Source organism: Stylophora pistillata, chromosome 9, assembly GCF_964205215.1.
Source record: "Stylophora pistillata chromosome 9, jaStyPist1.2, whole genome shotgun sequence".
In the NCBI taxonomy this organism is placed as follows: Eukaryota; Metazoa; Cnidaria; class Anthozoa; order Scleractinia; family Pocilloporidae; genus Stylophora; species Stylophora pistillata.
In genome coordinates, this window is record NC_142527.1 from 23,428,376 (window position 1) to 23,439,102 (window position 10,727).

General features: G+C 40.2%; 1 pseudogene across 1 annotated transcript; it reads left to right on the top strand.

The window, feature by feature from the left end:
- The first annotated feature begins 503 nt into the window (after positions 1-503).
- Positions 504-9,278, top strand: LOC111338990 (ATP-binding cassette sub-family C member 4-like; annotated as a pseudogene). Its single transcript, XR_015991671.1, has 6 exons — positions 504-1,050; positions 1,754-2,132; positions 3,177-4,519; positions 5,426-5,994; positions 6,591-6,720; positions 7,228-9,278. The product of XR_015991671.1 is annotated as an ATP-binding cassette sub-family C member 4-like (transcript).
- The last annotated feature ends 1,449 nt before the right edge of the window (positions 9,279-10,727 follow it).

Consider the following 10,727-nt stretch of genomic DNA (forward strand, 5'->3'; position numbering starts at 1 on the left):
CACCTAGGTAGTGTTCATTGCTGTGAGGATCGCTCTTTTTCATTCAACCGACTCGTGCCACCACCCGCTATGTGATGGCTGTCAATTAACCATACAAATTGACCGTTAAGAGAAACTTTCTAAGGGAATCTTGCGCGCTCGATGATTCGCCTCGCCAGTCTTACTGAGAGCGTTATCACCTACTTGTGAATTCTTCATTACAATGATTGAACAAGCCTTTGGACGAATCTTATTATGTCCCTGCTTGGTGGTGAAACTAGTGTTTTAAACCTCTTCTATCAGTCCACCTGTTCTAAGAGCACCAGTAACTTTTTGATTAAACGACTGCAAGGGCTGTACTGAGAAATTTTTGCTCAAGACCGTAGCAGTGCGGACCGAGTCTATGTCATAGAGCAAAAACATAGTTTTCCGCCAATGTGCAGAGTTTGAATATTATGTAGGTGACTCAAACATTTTTTAACTCTCACGGTTGCTTATCACCTATTCAGCTGCTTTCTCTTATAACATATTTACAGCAAAATGACAAGAGGTGGATACCAGAAAATAGCCACTGATGAAAATACAAAAAAAGACGGCCTTATCTCTCTTCTTCTCTTTCAATGGATGGACGCCATCTTCAAGACAGGTAGTAGAAAAACTGTAGAGGAAAGCGACTTTCCACCACTTTCAAGAGAAAATTCCACTGATACTTACACCAAACGCCTTCAAACACAATGGGAGAAAGAGAAAGTGAAGAGCAAAGGAAGCGGGAAGAGACCAAAACTTTGGAAGAGTGTCATTGCAATGATATCTTTCAAAGAAGCGTTAATCATGGTACCCACTCGAGCCTTATACGGACTTTGGCGCCTCCTCAAGCCTTTACTTCTCGGTTACTTGCTCTCTTCTCTAATGGAACCTGATCCACATAAAAATCTCCTTTCGTATGGTTGTGTAATAACTATGGGACTAGGTGCCTTGATTGGAACAATTTCCGATCGACACTTTACCTACTGCTGTGATGTACTTGGCATCGGAGTGAGCAGTGCTCTGAAAGGTCTTATTTACCAAAAGGTAAACAGTTCCTTCACAGTTTCAATCTTTCCTATGGTGCAATATGCATAGGAGAAAACAAATGAACTCCAAAGCTATTAACCAATGAGGAATGAATGACTATTTAAAGCTTTTTTAGGGGAAGAAGCTCACAGTTTTCCGAGAGCTTCGCTCTCGGAAAACTGTTCGCGTCTCGGAACAGACAATGCCCGTGGATTAATATCCGTGCATATTTTCGCACCAACTGGAGGCTATTGTTTATATAATTGGTTAGGGCGCCAGATTGTGTTATGCGCGAGGTCGAGGGTTCAAGCCCCGGCCGGACCAGTACTCATGGTCTCCAAATAACTGAGGAGAATTTGCTACCTTTCTATAATATCAAGAAGTGGATGGATAGTCTAGTTTTTTCGGATAAGGACGAATAAAGCGTAGGCTCCGTCTCCTGTAGGGTTAGGGATAGGAGACGTTAATTTCCCACGCACGAGATTACTGTGTGGTGGATATCCTCCCCTGGGGTGGGATGGGCGGGAAGGTGAGATCGTTACACGGACTGAAGCGGCTGCCAGAGGCGCCTGATAATGCTGACGTCCGATCTCACCTTATCATTGTAATTGTAACTAAATACGTCTGATGTTTAGATTGCTTAGACCTTTACCTTTATAATTCCCTTAGATAGAGTGGTACTAATTCAGTTCAATAATTTCGTCCTTTCCGTGTTTAACAGATTCTACTACTCAAAAAAGCTGAACTGCTCAAATTTACATCAGGACGCGTGATTGACCTCCTATCAAACGATGTCCAGAGGCTGGAAGGACAAACTTTAACGATGATTTTCGGTGCCATTTTGGATCTCACCTTGGTCACCATGTAGTATTAGTTGTGTGTTTTATTGGTTGGCGAGCTCTCGTGGGAGTTATATGCCTTTTTTTGCTGGTACCATATTTCGCAGCGTTATCCTCTCTCAGTGCTACACTACGCCGCCGCACAGCAGCAGTTTCAGATAGGCGCTTCTCTTTGTTAAACCAGGTAATATCTGGGATTCGCGCCATCAAAACACATGCATGGGAAGATGAATTCAGAGAAAAGATCAAACGGATACGAAGGTATGTAAAGAACATGCAACAATTGATCACAAACTAGTCGAGGGCGCTATGGCCCAATTTTCAGCGTGCCGGAGCTTGGTCAAGAATGCTGGATTCGAATCCTTTCCGAGAAAGAACCTCGTAGACTCAAATTTGCTTCGCGCCCATCAAAGGCTTCGTAATGTGTTCAGGTAGTAGAGGTGCCCCACTAGTATGGGAGGCACAGGCTTCCAGCTCCTTTCCTGCAATTGCTTTAACAGCAGCTTAACCTGGGAAGATCGTCTCTTCACCTGTTTTGCAACTCCATTACTAAAAATATCTCAGAAAATATTTGGCCCAAAAGTTGAGAGGTATACGAGTCAATTGCAAGCAAATATTTGTCTTTTTGTTAAAAAAGCGATAATACTAAGCAGGCAGCACAGCGCCTTTCATATAGTCAATCATTTTAGGGTGCACTGAATCCCAGACGAAATGCGCAGTTCGAACTGTCGACAGGATCGTTACGAAGCGTCCTTGGGCTTCACCCTTCCTAAGATGTAGGGAAGCCCTAATATCGATCAAGGAAACTTGTGAGGTAACAGTGTCCTAGCACTTCACGTCACGGTTAGCCTTCGGCCATCCGTGAGAGCCAATCTCTCGTTAAGACGTTTTTCACAATATGATATTTTACAATTATTCCTCGAGCGAGGGTTCGATATGTTAGCTCAGGAGGCCCACAGGGGTCAGTTGGCAATAATCATTTGATATCCAACCCACGCGAGTGAAATAATTGCTTTCTTAAAAACGTCCCAGTATATGGATAAGTCTTCCCAACTTTATTTTTGTAACGACATACGGAATGTTACAATGAACAAGTACACTTTCGGTTTAACACGTCTTCATGCCCGTACATGATGTAATGACTCATAACTCATGATGGCTAAACCAATGAAAATTCTTGAATCACATTATCCAATGATCCAGTCTTTGATAAAAAGTGATATGTTGCATTAGAAGCATTCAAATTTGCACTAATGATTCTCAATTTTGTTAAGGTAACAAACAATGCAATTTTTCTGCTTGCAGCGATGAAATGAAGATTATCCGTACGAAAACTAGTGTTCTGTCAGCCCTTGCTGCCCTGGAATACAGTTCAGTGCCATTTGTGATGCTGGTATCAGTCATGACACTAATGCTTACTGGTCAACCCCTCACGCCCGTTAATGTCTTTATGCTTCTCTCTTTCGTCAATGTGGCAAGAATAGGCCTTTGTATGTACCTACTCTATGGGACAATGGATGCTTACGAGGCTTTTGTTTCACTTCAGAGAATTGAGCATTTCCTTCTTCTAAAAGATGAACTCGTGGTCTGTCATGATCACTCAAGCGAAAGCTCTGAAACCAAGGGGAGAGGGAGCGTATCTGAATTGACGATAACCTTGTCGGATCAATACGATAAAACTGAAGAAAATCCTCGTATTCTTGTTGACGAGAAGTACAATATGGCCAAGCCAGCGACCCTAGTGGTGTCAATTTTATCATCAAAAGAAAAGCCCGGTGGTGATGCGTTCCTTTTGCAAGATGTTCAGTTTTCTACGGCGTCTGGAGACCTAACAGTTATCACGGGTCCAGTGGGAAGTGGAAAATCTACTCTTCTCTCAGCTATCGCAGGTGAGGTGTCAGTCGCAGAAGGAACAATAATCTGGCCATCTTCCCTTGTTTATGTCCCCCAGACACCATGGGTCTTTTCTGGAACAATAAGACAAAACATTTTATTTGGTCAACCTTACAAAGAAACCAGGTACCTCCAAGTAGCTGAGGCATGCGCCCTAACTGAAGACTTTCAGAAGTTTCCCAAAGGTGACGAAACGGCTGTAGGTGAAAGGGGTGCTGTTCTGAGTGGAGGCCAGCGTGCACGAGTGAGCCTAGCACGTGCGGTATACATGGATGCAGACCTGTACTTGTTGGATAACCCTCTGAGTGCCATGGATGCGAGAGTTAGCCAATATGTCTTTCATAAATGCATTAAAGGCATATTGTGCAACAAAACCCGGCTGTTCACGTCCCACCAAGAAGAATACATGAAAGAAGCTGATGAAGTTATTTTGTTATACAAAGGACGTTTGTTGGCTAAAGGTAATTTCCCCGAGCTTGAAGAAAACGGTATTTTTGATTCTGCTTTTGATCCACTTGGCAAAAAGCCTTTTAGGTAAAGGGAGTCCAATGCGAGGTCGGTTTCGAAAAAGGAAGATAACCCGGAAATGAAGAATAGAGTGATGCCTGCACTACCTCAGAACAAGGAAATACAAATGTCAGACGAAGACCGCATGGTTGGAGGTGTGACTTTTAAGCTCTACTGGGACTACTTCAGAAGCGGGTTAAGCTGTATATCGATCATCGGACTTATCCTCTTATGTTTCATCACTCAAGGTAAACTTGATAGGTTGTTTTGGTTTGTACTAGAAGCCGTTGTTTACGTTCTTTTTTTCCCCAAAAACTACTTGAGACTACAATCAGCTCCTCGGTGATATACCTGATAATACGTCTCTTGTAGAATTTACTAAAGAATTCCCTAAATTCGTCAGTTTAATAAGAGCGTCGATTTGAATCATTATTATTTTTTCTTATTTTGCATCGTACTTGTTGCAGCACGTAAGTTCGGTTTATTTATGCATAATGTAAGTGGTTCGTGCATTTCCTAACCGGCTTTTCCCGTCCTATCTGAGATGATGATGATGATGATGAACTTTCAGGCTTGCTGGCTCTTAGAGGCTTTATCATAATCTGGTATGCTTTATCACATTCAGTCTTTCAGTGGAGGAAAGTGAGCCATTTATTGCTTTTAATCACCTTCATGCTAACTAAGACATTAATTCTTCGAAGTCTGCAGAAATTCTCGAGCCATGGCTATAAAACCCACTGGGGTTTCATCCTTTGATACCTAAGTGCGGTTAGCGTCTAAGTTCTTTACACAATTCCAACCCTGAACAACACATTAAGGTCACAGGAATAGAGGAAATGATCGCAATCAAAAGCAGTTCTTGATTGTCAAAAAAATGTTCCTTTTAAACATCTTTGGAAACATATAGAGAGCCGTGTGGAGATTATTCATATTGACGCTAGAGTATTGAGGGCTAAGCTGTGAGGTGACACAGGAAAATGTTCAGAAATCCCGCAAGAGCATTCTCGTCGCTTTTTCCCGGTCTTTGTGTCCACATTTTTAACATCCCCAATCAAAAACATGTCTTTTGCAAAACGATCGATTAATTAAATTACCACCTCTTGATGTATACTAATTTTGTGTCTTCTCTCATTTTCCATAGTGGTGCCGGATAGTTTCTCCTGACTTTTGGCTTTCATCTCTTACTATGAAGAGTCAAGAAAACCAGAAAGACAAAGCAAACCTGATCATATTTGGTTTTCTAGTACTTGGATCGTTCATATTTGCCGCTGCCAGGGCATTTTGCTTTCTTCAGGCCTCTGTGAGATGTTCTAAACGTCTTCACGATAAAATGGCGGTGGCAATTCTAGAGGCTCCTGTTTTCTTTTTTGATTCAAACCCTGTTGGCAGAATTCTTAATCGATTCTCTAAAGGTACAGGCTGCATGGACGAGGTGTTACCCAAGGCGTTTCTGTTTGCTATCCAGTTGGTCTTAGCAATGCTGGCCTCGATTCTTGTTCCAACCGTTGCTAATCCATGGCTTCTGTTTGTGGCTGTTCCAATGGATATAGCAGTCGTGTACATCTCTCGGTACTATCTGAAAACGTCTAGACAGTTGAAACGAATAGAGTCTATAAACCGAAGTCCTGTGTTTTCACACATTTCGGATACCATAGATGGGCTTGAGACTATTCGAACAAGAGCAAGACAAAGAGATTTTGAGGAACACTTTTACAGGCATGTCGTAGCGTATCAACTAGTCGCACAATAACAACGAGACCCATTAGACCCATGTCGCAATTTACAATATCAGGTTTTAAAAAAGATGTTTTTGTCTTGTCACCAGCATGGGACAGAAAAACAATCTAAGTATTCCAGAAGTAATCGATTATCAGACCTTCGGATCTCGCGCTCTAACTCTCTAAAACTTAGCAATACAGATTTCTTTGGTAACCTAAGTGATACCAAGTTCTCAAGTTATGTATCGTGTGTCCTGGATATTGCTAAAAAAAACTGCCGGTACTGTCGGAAAGTGAGATTAGTCTTTTGGCTGAAATACCCGCATGGATTTTCCTCGGGCTTTCCCCGAAAGTGATTCATGGTGATGTAAAACAGAGCCAAAAGATAGCTTTGAAATAGTCATTCTTCCATAATTAAGGTCCTATGTACCTCAGAGAATGGAAAAATTTTTTTGGTGAGCATGAAAGAAGAACTTTATTCAGCTTAGTAAGTAACTTAACCGCAAAAATGAGAATAGGATTAAAAGTTTAGTCCTTATGATCAGGTGCGTCGTTACGATAGTGGTAATATAATTCCTTTCCTGCTCCATGTAGATATCAGAATGTCCACACTCAATCGTATATCATGGTGCTTGCCTGCGAGAGATGGCTTAGTGTGCGTATGTCCTCCCTCAACTCCATCTTGACGTGTGCAGTGGCTCTTGGGGCGATCTTCGTATCTCAGGATGCTGGTAGGTATCTAATAGCATAATCCCTCGTTGATCTCTTGTCTGTTATTGGACAGGTTGGCCATTCGCATGACATGCATTTGAGAGCCTTTTAATGCTTCAATCTTTCAAAGCAGTTTCCTACTATTTGCATGATGTTTGGTACATATCACCCAGTGTTTTATATAAAACAAGCTTCTTAATCTCGAGACTTTTTTATTGCAAACTACGATCATTTTTTATTGGACCTTGTTTGCAAAATTCAACTGTAGCTATGTCCGATATTTTCGGTTGGTCATGAAATTGTTCGCTCGATTTTTGCTTTGAGATTATTCTACTATTTTCATTTGCTTCAGTGAACTTTAAAATGCTCAAGATGTAACTATCTATCTCCGTACTATGCAAAAGACAACTTATTTGAATAATTGTTTTTCGTTTCTGGCTGACACCTTAAACTGATAACTAATAGAAATGGGAAGTGTGATAAGAAAATATTCATGACATCAATTCTATTTTTTATTTTATGAACAGCGATGGCTGGAATTGGGCGTGTTTACGTCCTCGAAAGTATGGAACTGATGGATTACACTGTCAGAAAAGCAGCCGAAGTTGAGAATTTTATGACGTCAGTTGAACGGGTTATGACGTACACAAAACTTGACCATGAACCTGGCTACAAGGTATACGAACTTCCCCCGGAACACTGGCCATTTAAAGGGGATATCACGTTTCAAGACTTGTCAATGACCTACTACCCGGGAGGGCCTCAAGTATTAAGGAAGCTTAATCTTCACATAAAAGGTGGAACAAACGTTGGTGTCACAGGGCGAACGGGAGCCGGCAAGTCATCCCTAGTGGCAGCCCTTCTGCGCATGCCAGATGCCCAAGGTGCTATAATGATCGATGGCATTCCGATAAAGGACATTAACCTACAAGTGGCTCGACGATGTATATCTGTTCTTGGCCAATGTCCTGTCCTTTTCAGTGGATCGCTGAGAGAAAATCTTGATCTTATAGAGCAGTTCCAAGATGAAGAGTTATGGCGAACCTTAGAGATCGTTCAACTGAAAGAGCTGGTGGAAACTTTGGATGGAAAACTAGATCACCAGTTGTTGGAACATGGTGCAAACCTAAGTGTAGGAGAACGGCAGTTGATTTGTTTAGCTCGTGTCCTTCTGCATCAGAGAAAAATTGTGATCCTGGATGAGCCCACTGCACACGTGGATCCAGGCACAGAAGAAACAATTTGGAGGGTAGTGCGAGAGAAACTGAAGGAATCCACAGTAATCACCATAGCGCATCGACTGAACACCATAAGAGACTGTGACATGATTTTGGTCATGACAAATGGCGAGATCCATGAGGTTGATGGTTTTGACCCAATGATTAACATAACTTAACAATATTTTTCATCATGGTAAAAAAAAGTTTACATTAGAGAACTTTTAACCTCTCTTTATCTTTTTCTCCTTTGTTTGTTTTGTTTTGTTTTTTTCAATTGTTTAGAATTTAGGCTAAAGTCTTTTGATGCACAAATGATTACAGCTTCTTTGAATAGAATTCGTCCAATTCCGTCAAACTTAGATTGCTGTCGTAAATAGAAAAATGTTACCGAAACTTTTTCGTGGCGAGTGTGGAACAAAGAAAAAAATCTGAGTCTTCCAAGACAATTTGCTCCTGCGAATGGCTCGGCTTCGGATTAGCTCATAGTTAGTACATTTGATCGCAAACTTCTGAGGTCCTTCAGGATAATCGGATGTCTTTTTCTTCCCTCACTCACTGCGGGGAAAGCGGATGGGATGAATGAAGATTTGGAAGGGAAGATCCCTCACACTTCAGTGCGGACATTATTGCAGTAGCAGTTCGCAATTATTTTAGCTAGATATCCACTCTCCTAAAACTTGTCATTAGTCGTTTCATTAGGATCGGGTTTAGCATTTGAACATGTTATCAGTGTTTCTTTGAACAAATACGTACTTATGTACCGTTTGATCTATATTTATGAATAAGAAGTGAGTTAAAAGTTGAACATCTCTCTTATTCCAGTCAGGCACGCAACACTCTCCACATTGCTGCATAGACTGTAGAGCAGCAACAGGAGGGGGGCAGGTAGGGTTATAGAACTCCCTCCCCCTTCCACCCAAACAAAAATTTGCCAGGGAAGAACCATTCACACTTCAGAGCGCAAAATACTGCAATTACAAGAGCTTGCAATCGGTTTAGCAAAATATCCAGTCTCTTCAACTTTTCACAGATTTTTTTAATCAGGATTGCACTAAGTGTACCAACACATCGAAGGGCTGAATTCTTTGACAAATTACCTACTTATACCTCCTACATTGTTAGAAACCGTAGGAGATCACTTAGTACAGGAACCATGGCACACTGCACAATATGGAGACTTTCTTACACCATTTTTGGTTCCTGCCTAATGGATTGTAACATTTCAATTTAAAGCAAAAACAGAGTGGCTCTGAGCCCCTTTCTTATACGTATCAGATTTGCATGGTTACAAAGCAACTCTGATAATGATCATGAATTAATGTGATAAATTGTATAATAAAAAGCGTGGATAATGATAATTCTAAAACTTAATGTTCACAACAAGGCACTTTTGCAAGACCAGTTAAACAATAAGTGTCCTGCCCAGTGAGTTCACTTCCTTAGCTTATCACTTCTCACTCATGGCTTAATCAAAATTGTATTTTTCAAACTATGCTACATTTAGAATTTATCTCAGTTTCTCACTTCTGCAGGTAATGGACTCCACTGCCTCATTACGTTTGGAGTATAATTTGCCCTCAGTTACCCACAAGAAGGAGGGTGATTGTCTTTCTCTGAGAAAAATTCAATCACAGCTAGTATCTACTGCATTTTAGAGAACAGATATGGAGTACAGTTTCATTACATCTTTAAAAAAGTGTCAAAAACCCCTAAGATTGCTTTCAGGCCTATGTTAAGGCTTGACATAAACTATAAGAAACTTCTCCTCACGAAAATATCAGTCACATATGGCCTCACATTTGAAAAGTAATGTTAAAGTTATTGCTTTGATTAAAAAATGACATGAGTTCGTAGAAATAATTCTTTTCAGTAATTTTTTCGATTCACTTTTTTCTGACAATTTTCCATAACCACTTCACTCTTAATAAGTTGCAGCATGCCATGAAAATTTTACAAGAGTAAGATTGGAGAAATTCCATGCTTGTGGAAACATAATTTTACAGTTGAAGTCGAATGAAATCCTACTGAAAATATTATTTGAAATTTTAGTTGCAAGCAGGATATTATTCTGCCTTGTCCAGTTATGTACTAAAAGGGAACTTTCCTGAGTGGGTCAGATTACACAGATTATGAAGTGACATTTGTCTTGCACAGGAAAATTCACAAAAACTTAACTCACGAAATTTATATGTCACACATTGACTATTAACACAAAACAATAATTAAAATTTTGGTAACCCTACTCAAAATTTCCAATCAAATCTTGGCCATGCAGTCTCGAACCAGTAAAACCAACCATATTAGTTATGGCAACATCAACCCAAGGAGATATCAAAGAACCTAATAAGCAACAAATTTAAGAAATGGTATGTGTTTGCTAATATACAATGGCTTTTTAAAACATCAAATTATTTGTCTTCCATTTTTTTCTTGAGCAGTAACATCAAATGGCTTTTAGTCAAATTTGATCTGAATTGTCTAGTTATGTTAAGTAGCAGAGAACTTTCCTAAGTGGGTCTGATTACAAAGATTATGAACTGACACTTGCCTTGCATGCAAAAATTGCCAAAAAAAAAATAATAATAAAACCCAAAAAATTAAAATTTGGGTCACCCTACTCAAAATTTCCAATCAAATGTTCAGTCTGGAAACAGTAGCGCCTGCAACCATATTAGTTGTGCCATTTTCAACCCAAGGAGGTATAAATTAACCGAGTAAACAACAAATAGGTTTCAAAATTAAGGAACATAATGTCAAATATCAAAAAATATTTGTTTGAAAATTCTGCTCTTGAGCAGCAACATCAA